The sequence below is a fragment of the Podarcis liolepis genome (assembly GCF_965112155.1).
Source record: "Podarcis liolepis genome assembly, chromosome: 9".
Classification (NCBI taxonomy): domain Eukaryota; kingdom Metazoa; phylum Chordata; class Lepidosauria; order Squamata; family Lacertidae; genus Podarcis; species Podarcis liolepis.
This window is the reverse complement of record NC_139564.1, coordinates 48,995,598-49,019,496: the sequence shown is the minus strand read 5'-3', so window position 1 is coordinate 49,019,496 and position 23,899 is coordinate 48,995,598. Positions and strand designations below refer to the sequence as shown.

Below are 23,899 nucleotides of genomic sequence, written 5' to 3'. Positions count from 1 at the left end.
GCAACCTGTACAATGTCTTTAGCTACTCCTTGAGTAGCTAAGTACTCCCCCAGTTGCCTTTGACTGGACTTAACCGTCCAGGGGTCCTTTACCTTTTTTTACATTCCTCCTTGAATCCAAAACTATTCCCCCTGTTAAAGAATTCAAAATAATTTCCCGTGCTGTTTCAAGGTCAGTGAAAGGAATAAAGAAGGAACAGATAGGAAGGTGCAATCCAGTTCTAAAACAATCTGTATTTTTTATCATTACGTTTGCTAATGAAGATAGTCAAAAGTTATTATCTTCAGAATCAACTCCTGAATAGATTTGCACAAATGTCAGTAAATTTTAACACAAACAAGATTGTATCAGTCCCTCATTTCTGAAAGACAGGTTTCCAGTGATTATAAACATTGCAATATAATCAAAACACATGCAAGCAATATCTGAAAACGACTCTGGTTGTCCATTCAGAAAGCTTCTAGGTCGGGGTGTTGGGGTCTTTTCTGGCCTAAGGACTACATTCCATTCTTCCCAACTTTCCATGGACCACATGATGGGTGGGTCCAGAACAAAAAGTGGGCATGCTCTGAATGCGGAATGAATCTTAGCTTTGTACAGCAGACTAGTTCTTCACAGTATCACATCCCTCTCTAGTCTCCATCCAGACAAGCAATAAGTATAACCAGAGTTGAGAGATTTATTGAAGCCAGGCAAATATACTCAAGAAAGGTGCAAATCAGGCTGGTGAGGAGGTGCGACTCAGGAGGGTGTGTGGTCTGGGGAGGGCCAGCTAGAGAGGCTTGAGGTTCCCTATCCTTGCTTTATGCCCTGTACCTATCTGTCCCTCCCTAAAAGTCTCCATTGATTTTCTGTCTTCCAAACCATAACACCAACTTGATATAAAGTATGCAAAACTAGAACACATATGCATACTGTTCTTGTCTGCATAATTTATTCTAAGTGAAATCTCAATTGCCTGCAATCTCCATTTTAATTGTGTTCAAGTCAAAGTGCAATGTTTTAGTTTAGTGTCATAAATTGTATGATTTACATTAAGGCTACTTTTAAAAAGCTAAACATTGCTCAAAGTACGCATAAAGAAGAAGAATTGTAGAAGGTTTTCATAATGCAACATTTTCAGCATAATTTTTGGCATAGAATTTGGATTTACATGTCGGACAATGATATTTGTCCTTAGCATGCCGTACAGAATTGGTGCATATTACTATTAGGCTATTTATAGCAGGCAATATTCAGTTGCCTTGATAAAAAAAGAATGCAATCAATCATGAACAATGGTACTTAAATAATGTTCCTTCTCTATCATTTACCTGGATAGAAAGTGTCTGACCAGGTTAAAGTGGCAGTTCTCCACTTTATTTTGAGTATAGTTCAAGCTCGCACATTCACCCTTAGACCTACCTTTGCTGCTGGAGTGCCCTGCCCACCTGAATTCTAGTTACTTCAGGATGTTAAATCTCTTTAATTTTCTTTGCCTCCAGATTCCCTTTAGCTCCCCACTGTAGGTCTCAGAGAACCATTGAGACAGTGCTAGTGTGAATAATCTCCACTTTTGCTCCCCCGCAAATTAGACTTCCTAGGGATTTTCACAGTGAAGGCATATTATCATATGACACGCAGTCAGATTATTTTTAGGAAATCTCCAAGTCATTGGCTCTGTCTGGTTTCTATACTCAACTACAGTGAATGCTTGGGTTGCGAAGGTGATCGGTGCGGGATGCACGTTTGCAACCCGCAGTGGCACGTCTGCACATGCGCGGGTTGCGATTCGGCGCTTCTGTGCATGCGCAACCCCCGAAACCCGGAAGCAACCCGTTCCGGTACTTCCAGGTTTTGGCAGGTCCGTAACCTGAAAAAATGCAACCTGAAGGATCTGTAACCTAAGGTATGACTGTACTTACAAAAACGAGTAACTATTTTGGTCAAGACTACAAAGCCTTTCACCCTGCACATGAAAAGGAATGTTATTTTTTCAACTAAGAGTTGGGTGGTGCATGAAGCCATACCAAAGCAGGAGTGAGCAATTATTCCTCACATTCTAATATGCATCTCTAAGAGCATGGGTGAAACACCTCAAGAAGGACATGTTATTCCTTTGTATAAATTTTTGGAGCACTGTAACTAACCCTATGATCAGCAATGCTTCTGTTGCAGTGTGTTCCTATACTTCACATGTCTACCCATGACAGTAAGCCCTGTCAAATTCAGTGACTCTTATTTCCAATGCAGCCCCCCCCCACTACCTTCTTCTGGACCTTTATCAGAAACTATCCCAATATTTGCTCCATATCAGTTAAGCAGAAGTATGTTGTTCACAAGCATCTCTAGAGTAAGGCAACTGTGGTTTGTAACAGAGCATAGACCTCTAGTCTTTTAATCGAGAATAATCTAGATTCAACTAGGCTTTAATATCAATTGATTTAAAATGTACACTGCCGTAATCACTCAGACCAACACATTAAATATAATCTTTAGCTTATAGTAGGAAAATTAGGTGCTGTGATTTACTCACCAGGAGCTTCGGGATTATGTGGGCTATCATCTTCAAATAAAAACAATAGTTCTCGTAATGCATACAGCGACCATTTAAAAAAGCGAAACATTTGTAGCTATAGTTCCCTTGTATTCAAGAGAAGGCAGTAAGTAGTCAACATGCTGGATAATAACATGTGTATTTTCCATTTTCATCTTAGCACAGGCAATTCCATTTATGTAATAATGAATAGCAAATCACCCACTGTCAAAATACAAGTTACATTATGTCAGATTGTCCTATATTCTAATAAAAAAATTTCTTATGCTATTATAAGTTTACTGTGTGGTCAAAGCAAACATCTAACATGTAGAATGAAACAGAACTACCATTAAAGATATGAAGATTGAGATTTTGGAGTTAAAAAAGTATATGTATTATTTTAGAATATATACTGATCAAATTGAAAGGCACCATTGTTAATTACATCTTGACTTACCTAGCAATGCCAACTTTTACTCCATTTGCTATAATTAAAGGAATGCAGCTTCTCCAGAACAAAGTTCAGAGCTACATATGACCTCTCCAAGCAATGACTTTTTACAATACTAGGTTTGACACTTCTCACAACCATCTCTGGCATGGTAGCCAATACTTGTGCCGGATTCTAGACAACCAATACATGGATCCAATTATGTTTAGTCCCAAAACAGAAATACACCTCTGAATGCATTGCATTTTGAAAACTCAGAGAAGCCAACACAAGCCAATGAAATCACCCACAAGAATATGCAACCCATTAGCTTCCTTTTGACCATCTCTCTGCATACAGCACTTAGGATGGAAAATCTGTGCCCTTACAGATATTTGATGGACTACAACTGCTGTCAACTCTAACCATTAACCATGCTGACTGGGCCTGGTGCGAGTTGGAGTCCAACAATATCTGGAAGTCTATAGGTTTCACATTCCTGACCTAGAAGAAAGCATGAGCAACAACAAGCACCTATAGGTGCCACAACAGCTGCAGCTTCCAGTGTACATGGAAAGGCATGGTGGTAGTTGAGGATAAACCCAAGGGGAAGTATTTCAATAGAGGAACAGAAATAAATATGTACCTGGAACATCTACTTTAACCAGATGGTAGAAGCTTTGCTTTTTCTTAAGAACTCTTGACTTAATTATCAACTTGACCCAAATAGGCAATTACTTTGAATGAAGCTGATTTAGATTTCAATGAGACAGAATATAGTTAAATCAAATTGTTTTAAAACAGCTTTCTAGATCAGCTCTTGAACCACAATCTTACTGCAACAAAAGTAGACCAATCTTAAAGACCAACAGATAAGCAGACACCCTGCTGAAGTAGCTGCATCTAAAATGATCAAGAGGTGCTAACATCAGTGAGGACAGAATCTTCTGAATGCTTGAACATAGTTACATCTATAAAACCAGACCCCCAAATACCTCCCCCAAAAAACTTTTTTTAAAAAAGGCATTTGCTTTAAGGTTATAAGACAATACACATCAAGCCTGAAAAAGAATCTATTTTAATAATGCATTATTCCCTCCAGCAGTCCTCAATGTAGTGTAGGGTTATGTTTTGCAAACACCTTTAAAACTTTGTTTTTGAAAATCCCACTTCACTTTTGGATAAGTGAATACAGCATGTATATTAACACAAAATGGTGACAAATAAAGTTTTAGAAGGCAAATAGAAAATTTAACAACAAATTGGATTTCTTCTGCATTGCCCCTTCTACTACATATACTCATCAAGTAACAAAAATTAACCCACATTCCTCCCTAATAGTAAATGCCCAACTAAGAGGCACAATAAGCACTCGTTTATAGGAAATTATCTATGGCTATCAAAGAGCACAATGGAGCCAAAGTTGTACATTCTACTGTCCAATAAAATCAATGGAAAATTAAAGCACATTATTAAAATCAATAGTATACACAGGCACTAAACTTCACCTTGATCATGCTTTAAAACCGTTACAGTTTTGGAACTGGCTACATTAGTTTGTAGTCTATATTCAAGTGCAGACCAATTATAAAATCAAACTTTAACTTGTAGCCATAGAAGATGTTTTGGTGGTGAGGAACTGCCAAAAATGGTCTCTGAAGTTGCACTCACAGTGAATATTACAGATGCCAAATTGTAACAGGTATAACCTGCTGAATGCCATCTTTACAGAGCTTATCTGAGCAACAGAACCACCAAAACTCATTCCCAACCATAAACATTTTCATGTCTTTAGTAAAATTTTATTTTTAAAAGTTCGCACTGCTGTAGCATAGCAACCAACACTTCTGTCATTGCTCATTCGCAATCAGGACAACTTCCATTGCAATGCTGAATTAACCATTTAATGAGTATAATTACTTGAGACTATCTGCAGCAAACTGATACATTTTCCAATTATACCTGTCTAAATTGTAGACAGCCTTTTGTAGCTTCAACAGTTACAGCCATGTACTCACAAAGAGCTACCTTCCTAACTACAAACCATTTAGTCTTTCACTGTGCATTGCAAAAACAACCCACACACCCACAAATGGGAGCCATTAATACCAAAGAAATACACCTAAGGCAGAAAAAGCAGAACTACGAACTACATGCTACCAGCAATTTATTATAAACACCTTTTTAAAAGGAAAATAAAAGGATCCATCAATCACGAACTTTAGCAGCAGGCAAGTCCCCCCCCTCCCCTTTTGGGGAAAGTATGCAATATAACCTTTTATTTAGCTATGATTAGAGAGCGGTCGTTTATTATAAGGCAGAAACTGTACCAGTTTTCCATTGCTCCATCTGCTGGATGTCTGTACAACGCTAACAACTAACTCCCAGCACTGAGGAGGGGGGCGGGAATAAAACAATTCAGCAGGTGGCTTCAGCAATCTTTGGATACCTTGTGTCCAACTTATTAGTAAATATTTACCTAGCCTTTTAAAAATAAAGAAAAAAGTACTTGACATTTTCTGTAAAAACAGTCTCAGGGAAGCAGAGATTTCAGTTAGCATAATCTGCATAGAGAGCACTATAGAGGTAGAAGACACGCCGCCTTTTACTATAACCCAAAGCATGCGGAATGATCTTTTAAAAATAACATGTCTATTGGCAAGTTTTTTTTTACACGAGGCGCATCAAAACAAACCTTCATAAACCGTTACAGGTTTTTAATACGATGCATTCAAAGCGAAAGTGTGTTTACCTAACGGCAGTTTCTTTCAAATCCTGGATCCATGCAAGCCTGGAAAAAGGAGCCTTTTACTTAAAACTGCAGGATTTTCATCACTTGACTGCTGAGGTGTCTGTCAGGCAGTTGAGGGCTTGGGAGGCGAGGGCGGTGGAAGTTAAGGTACAAAATCGCCTCGCCTCCCGGGATCGAGAGGCAGCCAGCAAGGACAAACTTGGCCTCTCCTCCTGCAGCTTCAAAACTTGCTTACCTACCCAGCTCAACTCTTTCTACGGAGCAAAATAAGCGACGAGGAAAACCTGACGCCTCGAAGCCCCGTTATTGAAACGAGGCGTCTATATAATCGCGGGCTCGAGCGGCTCCTATAACGGAGGAGGGTCTTGGCTCCTCCTCGAGCCCGAACGCCCTCACCTCGGGCAGTCGCGCCCATCTGGGAAAGCGGGGCGGGGAGGGGGAAGGAGGAGGAAGAGGGAAAGAGGGGGGGGGGAGCTGTCACCGCCATGTGTGAGGCAAAGTTTGACACACAAACGGGAGGGGAGGAGGAAGGGAGGAGGAGGGCGGGAGGAAAGATAACACCAGCTCCGTCGTCCCGCGCGCCCTTCCAGAACAGGCGAAGCCCGAAAGAGGAGCGTACCTGGGTGTCCTCGGTCCTCAGGGCAGGCAAAGTGACGCCCACCTTCGCGGAATGGCGCCAGCCGGGGCTCCAGCAAGGCAGCGCGACGGGAGCCACAACCACAGGGGCTGGCAGGTGGAGGCTGCCGGCGGCGGCGAGCAACACGTTTGCGTCGAACTTCGCCGCGTCGGTCACGCCGAAGAGCAGCAGCAGCAGCAGCAGCAGTAGTAAAGCCTGGCCAGCGTCGCCGTCCGATCCTATGGCTTTGCGCGAGCGCGCCCCCCTCCCCAAAGACGCGGCTCTCCTCAGGCTCGCTTCTTGGCGCCAAGATTAGATTTTCCTCTCACACAGACAGTTCTTTCTCTCCCGCCCACCTCAGTCAGTCCCGTCAGCTTGCTCCGTGCTCGCCCGCAGCTTCGGTGGCCGGCGTCAGCTGCCCTTCCCCAGGGCGGGGAGGGCGAGGTGGGAAACCGAGGGGTAAAAAGGAAGCGCCTGTGGCGGCGGCTAAGGAGCGAAAGGGCTCGGCCGCAGGCGGAGGACGAGCAGCGTGGCTTAGGCAGCAGCAGCAGCTCCTTCCAGGTGCCTGTGAGGGGAGGGCAGCCGCTCTCGCAGCACCCGAGGGCTGAGCGGACAAGGCGAGACACGCGCGCAGTCTGCGGATGGAAGCGGCGTGGAGCGAGCGGCTTCTAGGTCTGCCACAGCCTCTCAAGGCTGCTGGTTGCAGCTTCTCTTTTCCCTGCTCCTCCTCCTCCTTCTCCTAGCCGGCAAGCTCCAGGCTGCCGCTGGTCTTTGCCGCTTCCCTCATTAACCTCCTCAGGAGGAGCGCTCCTACCAGAACGCCCTTTAGTCGCGGAGGAGGCGAGTTTGCAATTGTTAATGGAGGGGTTTTAGTGCCGTGCCGGCAGGGGTTCTCTCGCGCTCCTCGCTCCCTCACGTGCCTTAAAGGTACACCACTGTTTCACTCCTCGGCTTGGCGCGTAACGCTCGTGAATGGGGCACATAAACCCTCGCCAGGAGCGGACGGGGAGGGGGCACGTGACCGCGGAGCGGGCTCGCTCTCTCTTTTGGCGTGAAGGAGCGCCGCTTGGAGAATGGCAATGAGGAAGGGGGCGGGGCTTCGGAGCCGAGGCCAGCAGGTGTCAATGGAGTCAAAGGGAAAGAGGAACCTGTTCCAAAGGAGCCGGTGGAATGGCAAGGAGAGGGAGAAAAGGAGGTGGGAAGGGGAAGGGATGACTGATACTCGTGCAAACGGGTCGTGGGCAAGAACGGAGAAGCCTCGGTGGTGGAATGGCACTCCTCCTCTTAGAGTAGTGGGGGCGGGGGGGCAGCACTGGCAGGCATCTGGTTTCGTTTAAGACAAGAGGCAGGCATAATGAGGGAACTGATGTAGTAATGGGGTAGACCAGATCATTTAAAAGAGTAAGTAGGCTGACAAAAAAAGATGTATGGGAGGAATGGCAATGGTGATTAAAAGGAAATAGAGTGTAGAACAAGGAGGAAAAAAGGAGCAAGTAGGAAATATTAAGCATAGAATGTCTACAGCTGGTAGGTTGGTTCAAAGACAAGATGGAAGGGGCTATGGAGAAGGGTTGGGGGAAGAGAGCAATGGAGCATACCATGGGGCTAGGAGAATGAAAAGTGGGGGCAGCGGAGTGTCATTTCACATAATCATGAAAGAATGCATAACAGGAAGAGATTGCGGAAGGGACATGGGAGTATGGAAATGTGACATATCAGGTATTAAATGGAATGTTGTTGTTTAGTCGTGTCCGACCAGAGCACGCCAGGCACTCCTGTCTTCATTAAATGGAATACTAACTAATTTATACTAAGGTAAGTATGAAAATAGTCAAATATGACTCATGATAACTTCCCTAAGAAGAAGCTGAGTTGTAATACAGTGTCTAGTGCCTGGAAGCTGCCTTCCAGGGTTACTGAGAGGAATAACACAACCCTGTCCAATTATACTCCCACCATTGACTTTAGCAGGACTTAATCCCAGGTAACCATGGAAGGTGTTGCAGGCTTACTGAACCAGCTTTCTGTAAAAGAGCTCAGTCCTGAAATTTGTGAAGTAATAACAAAGTTCATTTTCCTCACTTTTAAGCAATAATGACCAGCTCTTGGTTATCAAAAACAGCAGTAGCTGCAATCCTGATTGCACTTTACTGGGGAGTAAGCCCCTTTGAAAACAATGGGATTCAGTGTGCATGAGTAAACATACATAGGATTGCATTGTATAACAGTTGCATTATGGCATGAAGTTTCATGGAACAGAGCCTACTGATAGATGCAAGAAATGCAATATTCAGTGGGTAGATAATATATACAGCTTTAGAGATATGAAACAGTAGGACCAAAAGTCTGTGAAATGCAAACATCCAGGAGGTCTGTGAAATTTCTGTGCAAATTCTGTGATATTTCTGTGCAAATGTCACTTCTTATCTTGTATACATCTGGGCTTTGCAAAGAGGTATCACAAACCTAGTATTTCCATTTTTTTCTTTGTACCCATATGCATATATTTGCCAAGAAGGCATACCCTCAGAAAGGACACCCAGGAATATTTAAGGCTGGCAGCTCACACTTCAGAAATTAAGCACAAAGAAACTAAAATCAATACATTTCAAAATGTGTTGTATATTAAGAAGGGCTCTAAACACAGTGAACACATTTTAAATGACTTGATTCAGCTATATGCATATGTGACACAAAACAAACATAATTGGCAATCACCCTCCACACACAGACTTCTCTGGAAAGGCACTCTAAGATAACCTTAAAGAAAAAAAGAGAATAATTACTAGACAAGGACATCCAACAACAGCAACAAAAAGACTTCCATAATATGGCTAATGTTCTTGTCTTCTGTTTCTTTGTTATACTGTAGTGATACGTGTATACCAAAATTGAAACAAAATGTAAAGGTAGGGGGAAATGGGCTCGAAAAAGAGCTATAGTATACACTGAATAGCACATGCTGACTATTTTATACCCAAATTGTCACACATGAATTTTAAATTTCTAGCTCTTGTTCCGATCCTCTTCAACCAGGTGTTGCAAGACTTGCGTAAGGGAAAATGAGAAAACTGAAGAAACAGTGCTTGAAGTGAGTCTGGGGACTGAGTCCTCTGGAGGCACTGCAGAAGACAAAAGTCTTCCAGAATTGCAGTGCCCATTTGTTTGATAGGATTGGCAGAAAAGTGTACTTTGCTTTGGATGGAATTACATAATATGATCACCTTGAGCTTGTGCTTTCATCTCTCTTCTCCAAGAATAAAGGTGGGTTTATCTTCCCTTTTTTTTCTAGGAAAGAAGAGGAACAAGGACAAACTGCCTGTGCCTTCTGGCTGAAGTTTTTTTCACAGATTTCGTGGAGAGAGGTATATATTCTGATAGTGATCAACAGGCACATTCTTCAAAGGTAATTTTATGCTCATTTTTACATTTATTTTTTCTTATGAATCCATAAGATTGAACTGTGAGCTTCTTTCTCTTCACATTCCCACTTTCGGGTCACTGTATGGTATTTTCTTTCCAATCTGGAGTTCTGACTGCTAACTGGTATTTGCAAACAAAATTCTAAACCTTGATGGAAAGCGTAAAGTGATCAAACAGGCATTTAGAAACATATAAACAGAAAAGAAAGACAAAATAGACAAATATTTATTTCCTGTGCTAGCATATCTGGAAGGAAAGCATCATTATTAAAAGAAGAAAGGAAAACCTGAAACATTACCCTATCCATCACGCACATAGAAAATTTAAGTCCTCCCCCAAAATTATAATGTATAGATTTTTTAATTTTTTTTACTATTCTATTACTTTACAAATAAAGGAAACTCAAATTTAAGGGAAGATGTTAATGCAACTAGGCTGTACAACTACTGGCCTGTGATATATAGTTACATATGTAGTTTGTTTGCAAGTTGAAATCAAAGGAGATCTATGGCAGTGAATGGTTTGTCAAGGCTTTATGTTTCCTGCTGCTCATGTGAGCCCCACAACAAACAGGATTTATTTCACTTCTGATTTGCAAAATGTGAAAATTGACCAGGGAACCATTTGCTGGATTTTCAGAGCCACTGAAGCCCAACTGCAGTAGCCTCAGTAAGTCTTACTGAGGCATTTCCTCAGTGCTGGTGCACATCTTTCAGCAACTCAGGAAGAGGGAAAACCCTTACCCCGTTGTTGCTTGAATAAAGATGAAAAAAGAAAGTGAAAAACTGTCCCTATTTTTTCTTGTCTTATATTATATTACCATTATTTATCAGTTGAGAAGTAAAAAACAAAAACCTTTGACTTTTTTCCTCAAGCAGACATATACTCAAGATTATTATAGTGCAGGAATGGACATTTTGCTAAATGAGATTAGATAAGGAATCACTAGCCCCTGTGGGAGAACATTCAGCACTTTTAGTACAATGTAACTGCAGCCACTTTTGTAACACTTCCAGACCAAAGGGATGGAATGCACAATCCACAAACATTTTTTCACAGCTACATTTTTCTGTTTTTGTGATACACAGATAAACACTTAACAAATGTTCCTATGGATTAATATTAGTTTGGTAGCAACTGCTGCAGCTTTATGAGATGCTGCACGGGCAATGTGAAGAATTATTTTATTCACATAGATTCACATTTCTCAACAGAGTACTAGATGGTTCTCTGCATTAGAACTTTGTAACCACTGTAGTCAAATAATAACAAACTGGAAAAGACAAGTGCATGTTTTCTTCTCCATGATAAAGCACATTCTCAAATACAAAAACACATTTTTTTCCAAAGAGCAGATCAATTGTTGGCTTTGTTTTGAAGCATCTATTAAAGAAGGCATTCCAAATGAAAGCAGTTCATGGTCTTAACATCCTTAGAAATCACTTCTCAAAGGTGATTGCTGTACTTGTCAATCCTAGTGGTCACTGCCACTTAAGGACAAAAACTCCTTTGGATTCAGCCAGTTTTCTTCAGGCATGGAGAAGAACAGTGGGTAACAAAAGTGTGTCACATACTTCTTTTTTAAAAACCTATTTATGTTGTTCTAACTGGTTTATTTAAATTAGTGAAATGTTCATCTTTGATGCTAATCCTATTAGACTTCAAGGTAAATTAGAGAAGAAAATGTCAGTGAAGTCTTCAAATTCTTATAATTACTGCTTATTGCATACTAACTTGACACCTGTGTTTCCACATACCTTATGAAAGATACACTGATAAGAAAGAACACACTTATTATATTTGCTGTAAGACAATACAAACACTAGGTTACCTTTTCTACATAGAACAAATCACTTTCAGCCAATAAGATAGGAACAAGAATGAACAGCACAATCCAAACCCCAGGTCCACTATGCTGGAAGGAGATTTGGGTGAGGCAAAGTTGTCACCCTGCTCAGCTCTGTCTGGGTTGCCTTTTTCACCAGCCAGTGGCAAGGAAGCTTCTGTCACCTCAGTACTCTGGAGTGTGCCTGTCCAAACTGCAGGTGGTGGAAGCAGTATATCAAATCATTCTGGTCCCGTTTGCTTCACCGGCCAGGGAGTCAGCATAGCAAAAACACAAGACATACCAGCCTTCCCCCAACTGCTGTTAAAATATATTTACCAGAGGCATAAAAGAAGCTGTATAGAGAACCATTTTGCCCTTTAGGGTTGCAACATGATAGAAATTTAATTGGGACTAAGCACCATTGAATGCTGTGGGAATTAATTCCACATAAATAAGTACAGTATGGGGTTGGGCTGCATGCAAGAGGCACAGAAGGAAGTAGAACAGGCTTTCCTAAAGGAGAAAGGAAAGTGGATAAGGAAGGTTAACTGCTCATGAAACAAACATGGAGCACTTGTAAGTTTTTTTAGGGAAACTGCATTTGCAAATAACACTAAGCCATGTTTTATTTTCACCATGGAACAAATCAAGAGGCATGGAAACATAATAAGAGGCCTGTTAGATCAGGTCAAAGGCCTACCTAGTCTAGCATTCTATTCTCAAAGTAGCCAACCAGATGCCTCTGAGAAGCCCACAAGCAGGACAAGAGCACGACAGTTCTTCTCTGCATCAAGTTGCATTTAGAAGCATGGCATCTCCAATACAGGAGGCAGAGTACAGCCATCATGTCTAATAGCTATTGATAGCTTTATACTCCAAGGATCCCCCCCCTCCAAATCCCCTTTAAAGCCATCCAAGTTGGTGGCTATTTAGTCCTTATAAATAAGTTCCTTATTTTAATTATGTGCTGTATGGAGTAGTTCCTTTAATCTGGCCTACATTTTCCCAGGCTCAGCTTCATTGGATGATCCCAAGTTCTACTTTCATGAAAGAGGGACAAACACTCAACTTTTTTCTGCAACATGCATACTTTTATGCACCTCTATGATGTTCTCTCCCCACCCACTTTCCTTGCCTTTCCCTCCCTAAACTTAAAAAGTGCAAAATGCTGTAACCTTTTGGGGGTTCCTTCATACGTATTTTGATTGCTCTTTTCTTATCCTTTTCCAGCTCCACAATATTCATTCTGAGATGCAACAATGAGAATGGGGCACAGTATCCCAAGCATGGTCACACCATAGATTTGTATAGCAGCATTATGATTTCGACAGTTTCATTTCATTTCTATTGCTTCCTCATTAATTGCAACCCCATTAACCTGGAAAATCATGGGAATTTTGCACTGTTATTTTCCTGCAGTTTGCATGGACCAGAGCATGCAGTAATATTGGGGGTAGTATTCTAGCAAACAATTCTTTCCTACCATTTTCTTGGGTGACTCATGGGAGAACAGAAGCATCAGGTGCATAAAGAGGCATGGCATGTTCAGTTGTGTACACTAACATGAATGGAATTCAGTGACATAGTGGTATGTCATTAGAAAAAAACACACAGTTCCATAATGCAACAATGTGGTATGTCATTCTAGTGGGTGAAACTTAATTGACCTTGATGGCACTTTCCCTGATTTGCAGTATACATCCACTATAAGAGTTTTGACCCTCTTCCTCTTCAACTTTTTACCATTCCCCTCATTTTTGATGAAGTATCATTTTGGAAGTCAAATGTGATTGTGTTGAATTTCCTTGACAATTGTTCACTTACATGTATGTTGAATTTGACAGCACAGTGGTATTTGAAAGCACTGTTCATTCAACAAAACTTATATCTCACACTAGGTCCTGGACACCGCTATAGAATAAGTCCACTTTGGATTGCTTCAAATACTTTTCACAGCACCGCAAGTTTGAAAGGTGAGTCCATTTTGTATTTCAGTCTCCCCACCCCTTCACCCCCCACCTATATCGGCTTGCTCTGGAAAATGGTAAGATATTGTTCATTTTAATCACCTGAAATCCTTACTGAATACAATGAATTCAATCTCCTTCCTCAGGTAAAGCAACTATATATTTTTTTTCTCCTGGGAATGTTGAGAAATTAGGGTTAAGAACACAAAGAGGTGAGAGCAGGTGGCTGGAGCAAAGAAAAATGGAAAAAATCACAAAGGACCCAAAAGAAAAAGAATAACAGAAAAAAAGATGAAGAGAGTCAAAGCCAGGCTAAGTAAGGATCTGCTGGTTTCAAAATGCTGTGAATTGCTTTATTGAGTTGCTTGTAGTTGCCTCCTTCAATTTTTATTCATTTTTCAGTTCTTCTGTACTTAATAACCATATATTAAAATTCCTACATTAATTATTTTTAAGACTGAAACATCAAATAGAAAGGGTAAAAGAACTCTCTGAAATGTACCTTTATATTAGGTTTCTGTAGACTGAAGCATTTTGTATTTTCTTTTAAAAAAGCATTTTCTGCACCTGCCTCTATGTTACAATTATCCTTCCCCTTTCTGCTTTGAAAGATTCATGGTTTTTGTAGCCTGCTGCATATTTTGTTAACCAACACTTAAAGCACTCGTTCTCATCCCTATTTACAGTACGATGTCAACATGTTTAAACCTCATACCCTACGAGTGTGTGATTCTATAGAGACATTCCAGGAACGAAGTAATCAAATATGGTTATATCCCATCTTTATATGAATGGGTTTTTATTACAGAGGTAAATAACCCAAAATTTAGCCACTGTATTGGGTCTAGCATTTAAGCAGGTACAAAGCGCAGATAGCACAGTAAAGTCAGGTATTTTTGTATCCTTGCAGTGTCATTATTTTGATCTGAAGAACCCTGCCACTCACACCTTGCCTACGGTATTTCACAATCAAGTAAGGAAGAAATATGTGAAGGAAAAGCATACTCACCAAACTCAGAAGGAGGTGAATTTTCTTGAGTTGTCTCTGGACCTAAAGAAGGAAACAGCACTGCCATACTAAAAAAAAATACAGGGCTCATGAGAACATCAGAAAAACCATCAGCTGTCCGGCATCCTGTTCTCACAGTGGTCAGTGACATGTGGCATGCCCACGAGCAGAACCTGAGAGCAAAAATACTCTGCCGCATGTGATTCCCAGCAACTGGTATTCAGAGGCATACTATTTCTGACAGTGGAAGTACAACATAGTCATTGTGGCTAGTAACCGCTGTTGGACAGCCTTGACAATCAAATGTATATGTATTTTATGTCTTATATTTTGTTTTCTATTTTTTATTGTACCTTGTCCAGAGAACAGTGTCTTTAACCATGCTGTATTACTGCTTTGAAAGGAAAGATGATGTTTATGTCAGCCTTGTTGTGGTAGATTGCGGTTGAGGCTTCGCTTAGCGGGGTTTATGTATTGCAAAGGATTAATGGGCAGTCAGTGGGAGAGGTGTATAGTGGAACCACAGAGGTTTCAATCCCAGTGAGGAGAAAGAAATGCCTTTCCTTCTTGAAAAGGCAAAATACCTCGCTACAGGCTTCTCTGCATCTTCTCTTTCACTACACAGTTAATTCTGCTACTGCCTGGCAGTATTGCTACACATATAATTACAGCCATGCTAAAACTGACCTGTAGACTGCCAGCTCTTAGCAATTTATATTGTAACAAAAATTGATCCATTTAATTATTGCTTTCGTTTCTGTGTTTTTATCCAGCTCTTAATATAAAAAACCTTATTTCCATTTCACATGATTGACACCCCAATCTTAAACTTATTCCTGGCTGTCATTTAGCAGGGAATTTTGTTATTATGTTGGCTTATTATTTATGGTCTTCTTCAGGGTTTTTTTTTTTTAACTATGCAAGAATATGTAAAAGTGTATTTTTAAAAGTCTTTGAAGGATCCTACAAAATTACAACCGTAAAATATTTGAATAATTAAATATATTTTCCAACAGACATTATGTCCTGGTGCCATATCATCCAATCCTGAAATTAATTCTTCATTGGGCTTTAACAGCAAATATCCCACACTGAAAATAGGGCAGGTAATGCACTTTTTATCAGCATCTTCCCTCTTTAAAATTGGGAGAGCACCATTGCATAAGAAATGCAGAAGGAATGAAAGGGCAGTGATATTTGCTGAAGCTCAGAGTATTTCAGTTCAAACCTTAGTCTTCACAGTAAGCCATTTTTTGGTACCTAAGAGCTAAGGCCAATAGAATACAAGGGTGGGAACATTAATCAACAGTACTTCCTCCCCCAGGAGCTGGTATAACAAAGCTATTTGAGCTTGCTGGTCAGTCACCTCCATGTGTGGCTGATGTGAGTCATAGGACTGAACGGAGCAGGGAAGACCTTGATGGATTCAGCAGCTGGTTGTACCTATATAGGGACCCTGTCCATAGTTTGGCATTGCTTGTCCAACATTTTAGTTGAAGAGCTGGACCTTCCCCATATCTATGAACGTAGGTGTGTATGTGGTTCCATATTGTAGGACTGTAGCCATGAGCATCTGAAGAAAGAAAGCTTAGGTTTACAGACAAATAATGGCTTGCTGCTATGGAGGTTCATAAATTTAGAACTTTTAAAGAACATAGAAAATATATATAATGACTTCTAGAGGACTCTAGAATTCATTTATAAAATCCTAACAATTGCCATCTATTGCACAATAGCCAGAGGCTTTGAAGGAATTCAGAGGAATGTTCTAATCTGTATTGCACTCTATTTCACTGGAGAAGTCTGAAATAACTTGCTATAACCCTGAATTTATTTCAGTGTTGTTTTTGTGTGGCTATTTGGTAACCGAAATACATACGGCAGAGTATCACATCTTATCTCCTTCAGATCCCCTGTCAGATATTTTATTTATTTTCTCTTAGAAGCTTAAATTCTCTCCAACAATATTGTCTTAACTTGTGCTGCTCTCTACCTATTTTACCTGAAGTCATAATGCTTCATCTGAGACATCCAAATTTGTTTCTACAGCAACCATTGTGATAAGAGAGAATAGATACTTCAAAAGTGAGGAAAAAGGCATGAAAACCTAACCTGCTAAGCAAATTCCCTGCTTCCACACAATAAGAAAAACACAACATATTGAAAAGAAGAGTTGTGACATAAGATTGGATTTCCAGATTTTTTAAACCTCCTGACAAGCTATCAATGCTATTTCCTGATAAAATATTAAAGCCTAATAGTTTGATATATATTTCACGAGTTCATTCATTGCTGATATTGTCTGTGATCCAGTGGACCATAGACTTAATTCCATACATATGAAGCATTATCTGAAGCTTCCCTTTGGAATATAGGTGCCTTCACTGTCCAAGAAGCTGCTCCTAAAATGTGGGTCCACTTTGAGAACAGCATCCAACATGAGGCCAAACATGTTGACCTTCTCCAAAAATATGTCAGCTGTTGTGCAGATATGAGGAACACCATGGTTAAGACTGCATGTGTATGAAAAGCTATTAGATCTGTGTGGCTGCCCTTTGTGGTGACCCACTGAACTGCAGCTTGTCAGTGAAGAGTGCTGTCCACCCGTGCTGACCATTGGATCCTTCTAGGCAGGAAGGAGTATTAAAGAGTTGTTTCTCCAAATTAAATTTGCTTGAGCAACAAAGTCTTCCTAGGCACTGGTATCTTCATTATTATTTGGTCCCAACTCCTGGTTTGTTCCTTTATCACACTTCTTGATTTGTCCTTCATTTAATATTTAAGAACATGAAAGGTAGATCAAGGCAGATAACAAAGGCAAAACAATAACTTAACACCTGAAAATATAAATTATAAACTAACTAAAGCAACTGCAGAAATTAAATAAATACAGCAGCAAAATCATGAAAACCAAAACAATAATTTACAACCTGAAATTCAATTTATGTTTCACTCTTCTTTATTTGGAGCCTCACTTTGTGTTCAGATGTCATCATTTTTCATGGCTGCATTTATTATGGCTATGAGCCTCAAAAGCCAGTGGTCCAGGCCTCTCTAGGTATCTGAGAAGGCTTGGGTGCACAGCTTTCTGTGAATTAGACAGAAAGGAGAGATAGAATTGAGTGTCTTCTATGTACAATGGTACCTCGGGTTACATACACTTCAGGTTACAGACTCCGCTAACCCAAAAATAGTACCTCGGGTTAAGAACTTTGCTTCAGGATGAAAACAGAAATTGTGCTCCGGCGGCGCGGCAGCAGCAGGAGACCCCATTAGCTAAAGTGGTGCTTCAAGTTAAGAATGGTTTCAGGTTAAGAATGGACCTCCGGAACGAATTAAGTACTTAACCCGAGGTACCACTGAATTGGTGACAGAACCCCAAACCCAGAATGTCCTACCCGAACAACTTTATATAGATAAACAGCATGGTGGCCATACTGGTCCTGAGGGACAGCATAGGCTCACTACCAAGGCATGGAATAGAATCGCCCACCCCAAATTGGTAACGCTATGGCCCCCATGAGTCCCACTCCTTGCCTTCTAGTTGGTTGTTTGATCTGAAGGGTCCTGACTACTGACTCACCTCAGTCTGCTATTGTATACGCAATGCTGGCAGTGAATGACCATAGTTTGCACATACTCTTTTTGTCTTCCTCCAGCACAGCTGAGAAGACGATTTTGGAAGCTTTGCCCTTTGCGGTTAATAAACCCCATGGCACCTGAACTGGGGATTACAGGATAATACTAAAGTATGGTTAGTTTCAACATACCAGCCATAGTCCATGGTTTGCTGTTGGATTGTTTTTCTAGAGAAGAAAATGCAGGTACTGTTGAACATACCTTGATCATAGACAGGTTGGGCTACTGTTCTTTATTTGATCTTCATGTGATTTCAGTTCAGAGTGCTGGTTATCTCCTCTAAAGCCAAACATGATTTGGGAACATGGGAACTAGCTGCTGCTACATGATCCTACCTTCCCCTTAGGCTCTGCTTCACATCCTGCTACTCTTTATGTGTAGCTGATGGGAATGCTGCAGAATCAGGCCCTCTTAGCTGCAGCATAAAGAGCCCTTTCTGTTAAAGGCCACATACCAATTTTCTATTTTATTTTTTGCTTTAAAAATAAAATTTCCTGAAGACAGACTCCACTGTCAAAGAATCTGCTTCTCTGTAGAGATTTGAGAGGTAATACAGGGTTAACAAACCACAATACAAGCTTTTGAACATGCACTTTGAAAAGTTAAATTCAACAAATTGGTTAGCTGACTTCTTTGAAGAAAAATAGCCTCTCACATTTTATGTGTTCCAGTATTGTTTAATATGCTATACATTGCTCATTCTTAGTCACAGTTCTGAAAAAAGAAAATACAGTAGTGCAATATTAAATGATTTCTGCTAACTTTTATTCCACCCTGATCAAATTTTGGACACTGTCATTAGTGTTCTGGAGCAGGATTTTGTTGTTATTTTTGTTTAGGTTATTTTTGCACCTTGTAACCTTTCTTATCACCTTGGGCCTAAATAAGCTCATTAAAAATTAAATTGCTTATTATACCCTAGCATCAATTTCCACTTTGATCAGAAAGCACAATAGCTTTCTTGAGTAGATTTACCTATGAAATATTCTGGTAATGAGAAGAGATGAGACAAGTTTAACAATTTCAATGCCAAAGCAAAAACTACAGAAATATAAATGAAACAATTGAATATCTATGGAATAAATACTGTAGCACTAGCCATGAAAAATGGACTTTAATTTAAACAGGAGGTACTTAATTCATATTTCTTTGCATGTTAATAGCTACCGTTTCCTCATAAATTTCAAAAAATGCATCATGTACTTTATATTTTTGATCTGAACAATGAAATTAGTTTCATGTAATAAACAGCTTGTGTTATTATTTGACTGTTTTTCATACTTGTCTTTTAATTGTTACCCAATATGTCCATGTGTATAGGTTCTACAATATTTTGGGCAAGCAATATTCATATATCTGGTGGCAATATTAGCAGAAAGTAAAATGCTTATATCTTAGATGACAGCTTGTTGACATTCACACAGTGAAAGTTTGCACATGTCTACTCATCCTATTTTTTCCAATGGGATTTTCCCCCAGGCAAGGGTATATAGGATTTAAGGCATAGGCAGCAATTCTGTGCACACTTACTTTGGAATAAGCACCATAAACACAATGGCCTGAATAAACATGTGTAAGATTACATTGCCATGTATTATTCTAGTTTAATTAGATCTGCTATACTAGTCAGAAAACTGCTATTCATGCCTTCCTCAAAAAAATTGTTGATGTTACCTCATTCTTTATTGAAACACTTCAGATGTTATTCAAGCCAGGCATTCAGAATCTGGTGACACTGTTCAGAAAATACGGAGCTACCAATTCAACAACAAAACCATTACCTCAGTAAAACTTCCAAATGAGTTATAATCTTCCTACTTGCCTATGTGCTTTTTTAAAAGTCTATCCACACTCTGTTCTCAATGTATATATGGTCCACTCATACATTACACATATAAACCCCATGCGTTCATAACTTGCAATAGAGAACAACTGGCATTTGTCAAGGCAAGCCATGGTGTCTTAATAGATGTTTGATTTGTGAATTGTAAAATTAGAGGGAAACACCTTTGCCACCCCCCTATTTGTTTGATCCATGGTCCACTACATTTGTCACACAAATGCAGTCAAATCCACTTCTGTATAGTTTCTTTGACATGGAACTATCCCAGGAATTCATTTGGTCTACACTGTTGGACAGGTTTCCAAAGTGAATTGCTTAGTTTTTAGAAATATCATGTAGAAAAGAGGAGAATACTGCATTCCAAGAGGAGAATACTGCATTCCAAGCTATACACAAATAGCTACTGACAAACTGATTCATTTCTTTGACCACTCTTCTCTTGTCTGCCGCTCTCATCACCTACCTGGTGGAGCCAGCTTTTTGACTATTTGAAAACCATAACTGAACACACAGTTCTGATATTCCTCTTCATGCCATCATTACCTTCACAATGACTTTTCTGGGCTTCTCTTCCCCTCTGGACATGCTTTTTATCCACTGAGTTCAAGCCATTTCCCACCACTCCAGGTAGCAGCATAAATATGCAAAAGATTTGTACCACTTCCACCTTTCTGAAGATAATGAAAAATATCAATAGGAATTGTAATTTTTAGTTATTATATATATAAAAAACTTCTTGGATTTCTTTTCAACAGCAGCAGCAGCAGCAGCAAAAGCTTATTAATAAACTAGATCAGATCTTAAGTGTTAGCACTTGTGCCTTGACCCTTTATGGCTGCTCTCACATTGAAAGAGTCAGATGGAGTCAGGGAGTTACTCTGCAGATGTTCCCCTCTGCTCTCCTCTAATGCCACCTTAAAGGAATTTCCCAGTACAAAGCTTTGTACACACTAGTGACTTCATTTGAGGGGTGAGAGGACAGGGTTAAATCCTGTTTGTGCAGCAGGTGTTAACCCCTACTCCTTAGGTGATGAGGACGGGTTTACTTCTGTTCACGGAACAAGTGCACACACTCAAAGAAAGCCTGTAAAATGCACACTTCTTTCTGACACTTCCTGCAGCAGGAGGTGGGGGGTGAAGAGGAGAAGGAGCTTTGTGCTGCTGCAGGTAGGAGAATAAAGAAGCCTGCATTTCCTAGCTGCTATGGAACAGCTGTAGAGCATCCGCTTTGTCTGGAGAAGATGCCAGCACCAACCCCAGCATGCCTTGGGAATGTCCTCTGTCTAAAACCTTCAAGAACCATTGCCTGTCAATTTAGACCCAAACTGGGCAATGTGGTACCCTGCAAATGTTGTTGGACTACAGCTCCCATCATTCCTGAGCATTGACCATGCTGACTGGGACAAATGGTAGTTGTGGTCCGTCAGGAGGAAACCACATTGGTTATCCCTGGCACAGACAACACTGGCACAAATATTGGATGGACCAATTTTTTTGACTTGGTAGAAGGCAACTTCCCGTGTTCTTATTTAAAGTGTAGGTATAAATATCACAGATCAAGTAACATAGGTATAAACACCACCAAGTGAGGCTGAATTAATAACTTATAGAAAGAAAAAAGGCTGTGCCAGTTCCTTCCCTGGGAAAGGCTTAATTATAACTGCCCCAACTGCTTTTAAATACAACCTCCTGGAATAACAGTGTAAGGGACAGGTATAAGTTCTAGTATACACCATGCAGTGGGAAGGAAATGGCATGGGATAGTTGCTCTCCTTTGGCTGCCATTGCAACATAATTCCCTAGGACAGAAGCTACTAACTTATCGGTAGTTGTCTATTCTCCCAGTAAAGAAAGTGTGGTCCTTTTGAAGCTCTTGGTTCAGGCTGATTCCTGCTTGGCTTTGCCTCCCTGTGCATGTTCCTGTTTGAAATGCTGCTACCTGCTGCTCTTCAGGCTTGATTAAAGAGTGAGTGGAAACAGCTGCTAGTGGCACCAACCCTGCCTCCCTCTGTATGCTACCATCCAATTTCTTTATAGATAAGTCAGCCAATTGCATTAATTATTGAAAAGCATTATACTATCTTGAGGCAGAAGGAGGGTACCTAAACATACATATGCTGGCTCCAAAAATTATCTTATTCTAACTCTGTTACACCAATCAGAGCTTTCTGTTGTACTGCTCTTTTAAGCGAGTTTCCCTAATTCTGGTAGGTATTTGTTCCATAAACAGGCTGTAGTCTCAGAAGGATGTTCCACTATGTCCAATGGGGTTTGCTGCCTAGCAAGTGTGTTTAGGATTACAGCTGTAACCTATTAATACTATAACAGTGCAACTAAATTAAAAGCTGCACTGCATCAATACAGACACATTGTGAAGGTTTTATTAAAACATGCTTCATGTTGACTAATTAAATATAGATAGAATGTCATTTAAAAACATCCTGCTAGAAAGAATATTTGTAACAAGATGAATTAAGGAGGGCGGGGAGACATTTATATTCCACTGGTATGAAGGGAAATTTCTCAATTGTAGATTTTTCTGGCAACAAGTGATGCTAAAATCACAACACACCGCAAGTCAATCCAATAATCTAATTTTGGTTTTGTCTTAAAATTGTGGAATGAAGTATAAAGGTGGATCAACCTGATTCTGTCAACCTACATAAGCACCTCTTTCAACTATCTAATTTTAGGCTATATTCCTCCAGTCTGTGTCCTCCCAAAATACGATGAATCATAGATTTTCAAAGCTCCTTGACAGCACAACCCTATGCATATGAGTTCAGAAGTAAGCCCCATTGAGTTCAGTAGTTAGGTTGTATAAAACTGCAGCCTAAGTGGGAAATTGACTACTTGGGTACTCAGTTCTTCATCCCTCTGGTTGCTTAAACCAGCCACAGGTTGATTGACTGATATTAAGTAACAGGGGTAGTAAATCTTTAAGGGCGGGTATAGTCCCAATTATCTTAAAGGAGGTGATTGTGAAACCTTTGCTAAAGTAGCCCTTTTGATCCACTCTGTATTGAATAATTTTGAGCCAGGCTGAGCACGTGCACCAATTCAGCTCCAAGGTTTCTTTGATGATTATAAGGATTCTATATTTAGTCATTTCAATCTGATTAACCCTATAATTTTATTGAATGATGGCAAATCCCTCTCCATCTCATCTTTCTCCCACCCTAGAAATCATGCTGGCAAAATGGGAAGAGGAACCAAAAACAAACATTTCAAAAGAGCAGTTTACTACTGTAATGTAGCTATTCTATTCTCTCTCATTTCAGTAGTTATATAGCACAATGTTAAATCTATCAGATGAAATTACTTTTTGACTTTTTAAATTATGCTGTCCCCAATTCCTTGCATTACTTCAATGTGAGAAGTTTGGGTTTTTTTTTGAGGATGGGGGGAGAACATGGATTTAAAATATCTTAGCATAGCGCCACCTTCATTTTCTCTTTGGTGTTTCCCCCATGTTCCTTAAGTAGGGCTCAGCTATACTTTTGCTTGACCAATATTTTGTACCAATCAATTCCCCTTGGTCTGTGAGCTTTTCTTGTTCTATAGCTACACCTTGTGAAAATTCAATCTTACCAGCTGAATCAGATCTTATCAGATGCATGAAAAATCCGAAGCGAGATTTTGCTTAACTTAGTGGGTAAGATCAGATTTTCTCAAGGCACATTCCAAAATACTTTGGGGCCCAGGGGAATTAATTGTTGCACAATATGATCAAAACAGAAGTCAAGCAAAAGGGTGGATGTGTCCTAAGTGTTGCCATAAGCAGCAGGCATCTTGATACTCTGTTAGTGAAATACTGCCAGGGGCTGCTCTTTTGCTTATATGATGCGCTGAATTGTGTTACTATGGTGATACT

The 23,899-nt window shown here is 40.2% G+C and overlaps 1 protein-coding gene and 1 long non-coding RNA gene across 27 annotated transcripts in view; one reads left to right on the top strand and one right to left on the bottom strand.

Annotated features, from left to right (window-relative positions):
- Positions 1-6,426, bottom strand: part of TENM3 (teneurin transmembrane protein 3) — a 1,268,022-nt gene extending 1,261,596 nt beyond the window's left edge. For 8 of the 25 annotated variants that reach the window (XM_083459429.1, XM_083459436.1, XM_083459432.1 and 5 more), the window contains exon 1: positions 5,701-6,025. The gene's annotated coding sequence lies outside the window, so the exon portion shown is untranslated. Of the gene's footprint in view, positions 1-5,700; positions 6,027-6,319 lie in introns of those variants that run through there. The other 17 variants (XM_083459441.1, XM_083459448.1, XM_083459452.1 and 14 more) reach the window with 6 other exon arrangements.
- A 351-nt stretch (positions 6,427-6,777) lies between these two features.
- On the top strand, positions 6,778-16,369 carry LOC310686248. Of its 2 annotated transcripts, none has more exons than XR_014515785.1 (6): positions 6,778-6,877; positions 9,609-9,722; positions 13,466-13,540; positions 13,681-13,850; positions 14,221-14,344; positions 14,445-16,369. It is a non-coding gene; the product is annotated as an uncharacterized lncRNA (long non-coding RNA). The 2 variants fall into 2 exon arrangements; XR_014515786.1 differs by lacking the exon at positions 6,778-6,877 and adding an exon at positions 7,241-7,511.
- Positions 16,370-23,899: the final 7,530 nt, after the last annotated feature.